The 2934-nt window shown below is 39.5% G+C and overlaps 1 pseudogene; it reads left to right on the plus strand.

Annotated features, from left to right (window-relative positions):
* The first annotated feature begins 279 nt into the window (after positions 1 to 279).
* On the plus strand, positions 280 to 1146 carry LOC131147210 (uncharacterized; annotated as a pseudogene).
* The last annotated feature ends 1788 nt before the right edge of the window (positions 1147 to 2934 follow it).

Genomic DNA, 2934 nt, shown 5'->3' on the forward strand with positions numbered 1-2934 from the left:
TCTGATATAAATGCTCTTGGGCAGAGGGTGAAACCATATCTTCCCTAGATTTGCGGAACCATTAAGTGGCGCTTGAATAACAAGTGTGCTAAGGTGAGGCAGCAAGCTACTGATCTTATTTCAAGGATTGTTGTTGTCATGAAACAGTGCTAAGAAGAACAACTGATGGGTCATCTTGGGGTTGTCTTGTATGAATATCTGCGAGAAGAGTATCTGGAAGTTTTGGGATCAATACTGGGGGCTCTCAAAGCTATTGTCAATGTTATTGGTATGACAAAAATGACTCCTCTGATAAAGGATTTTCTTCCTCGACTGACCCCAATCTTGAAGGATCGGTATGAGAACGTGCAGAAAAATTGTATTGATCTTGTTGGTCGAATTGCTAACCATGGGGCTGAATTTGTCCCAGCAAAAGAATGGATGAGGATTTGTTTTGAGCTTCTTGAGATGCTTAAAGCCCATAAAAAAGGTATTCGGCGAGCAACTATGAACACGTTTGGCTACATTGCAAAAGACATTGGACCACAAGATGTCCTGGCAACATTATTGAACAATCTCAAAGTGCAATAGCGTCAGAACCGCTTGTGTACTACTGTGGCAATTGTAGTAGTTGCAAAAACATGTTCTCCTTTTATAGTACTACCAGCATTAATGAATGGGTATCATGTACCAAAACTCAATGTTCATAATGGTGTTTTAAAATCAGTCTCTTTTCTTTTCGAGTACATTGGTGAAATGGGTAAAGATTATATTTATGCAGTCACTCCACTACTTCAGGATGCTCTCATGGATAGAGATTTTGTACATAGGCAAACTGCTGCATTTGCTGTTAAGTGCATGGCTTTGGGAGTGGCTGGTTTAGGTTATGAGGATGTATGGACAAATATATTTGAGACTTCTCCACATGTTATTAATACTGTCATGGAAGCCATAGAAGGGATGAGGGTTGCCTTGGGTGCAGCTGCAGTCCTAAACTATTGTCTGCAGGGGCTCTTCCATCCTAGAAGAAAGGTAAAATAAGTTTACTGGAAGATTTATAACTCACTGTATATTGGAGCTCAAGATGCACTGGTGGCTTCTTATCCTGTGCTGGAGGATAAGGCAAGCAACATATATAGTAGACCTGAGTTGGTGATGTTTATATGAGGTTTAGTTTGTTCTTCATGCTTTAGGAGAATCTACAAGAGGCTCTTGGACAGGCTAGGACCTATCCTGCGATTCTTTCCGTGGCTACTGCAGTTTGTTTGGATGTGCATGCTTATTAAGCTGGATTGATGAACTACTTGCTATTTGTTAACTTCTTCAGTAGTTTGCTAATTTAGGAACATTGTTATTAATGCTGTCCTGAGAAAAATATTTTTGAAGTCTTAACTCTAGCAGAAAAAACACAGTAGTGAGTTTTTTTTTGGTGTGTTAAATGGAGTTATTAGCTAACAATAGGAGGATGTCTTTTTCCAACAGGCTCTTGCAGAAAAAGGTAGCCAAGGTCATGAAGAAGGCTAGTGCCAAGGGTCATATAATGATGATATTGTTCCTAGTAGTTTTGTTTATTGTCCTTTTTGTTATGGTCTTCTTCACCTAGGCTAGAGAGGAAGAAGCTCCCAGTGTTGGTGATACACAAGAGAGAAGTTTGATCTGGCTTAAATGTGGGACTCCGTAAAAGTAGATAAGCGAACTAAATCCATGTATTGTTGAATAAATTGATATCGAAGTGGCTTTGAATGGGGACTCTTGTCTTTAGTGATGATGAAGATTGGGTCCAATACTAATTCCTAACAATTATTATATGTTAAAAGAATTCATTTATTTCGGTCTCTCTTGATTAAATTATCATGGTTCAAATTTTGAGAGTTTTAACTTATTATTTGAGATAATATCTTGATATTTAAGTGGAGAAAGGAAGATGACAGATGCATTATTCTAGTAAATTAGTTGAGTATCCAAAGAGTTTCAGACAACCATAAAAGAGGGATGATAAACTACCTTTTACGTACCTTCTAATGAGAGGAGTCACCCGCATCATCTGGATGGGATTAATGCATCATTTGTTCGATCTGCACTTTCCAATTTTTCATGGCTTGCATCTCCGCTTCCCAGTTTGACATCTTTTCTTTCAATTGCCTAGTTCTCCACTTCCACCATTTGCATCCGGATAACCATCTCCTCCGCTCGAGCCTCGGTGGCTCGACGCACTCGGTCAATCTCAGAACGAGACGCCGCACTGAAAGAAGATGATGATGTTGGGGTGATGTATCCACTCCCAAGACCATTCAAGCAGCCACCCGTTCGTTGCCCAAGCACCTGAGTGCAGATCTCGTCATCCATCATCGGCTGACTGCCCTCTGCAACAGGTGCATCCCTTAGCTCAAGCATCTTTTCCTATTTTTAGTTATGAAAATGATGAAAATGAAGAAATAAGAATACAACTGATGTTTTGAATATGATAATGAACTAAATAATCTGTTTGACTTACATGTTTCTTCTATGCACCCTAGCACCACTCCCCCGATGGCCTCTAATGTGTTCTCTAATATAGATCCGGCCTCGACTCTAGGTCGTCGGTGACGGGATCACGCTACATTATCATATAGAAGTTCATTAATATGAATTCAGCGGTGTCAACATAAATAACACTTGTCAGGTAATGGTCAGATAGTTTTGTAGCAATTACCTTTTAATGATTGACGAACAATTTCGAACCACTACAATGCGTCGTATGTAGTTTGCTGCGATTCGTAGCATTTTTTTCACAGATAGCCTACAAAATAGATGTAATGACCTTTTATTATTCACATAAATATGGAAAAGAAGTTATTGTAATTAGTAGAAACACATCACCTGATAGTTAGGGTCGCAAAAATGTCGACACACCACCCGCCAATCCTTTAGAGAGATCTTATCGTATTGGCGCGCTTCTGCCTCATCTCCCATCTC

This window comes from Malania oleifera, unplaced genomic scaffold (assembly GCF_029873635.1).
Source record: "Malania oleifera isolate guangnan ecotype guangnan unplaced genomic scaffold, ASM2987363v1 ctg562, whole genome shotgun sequence".
Classification (NCBI taxonomy): Eukaryota; Viridiplantae; Streptophyta; class Magnoliopsida; order Santalales; family Ximeniaceae; genus Malania; species Malania oleifera.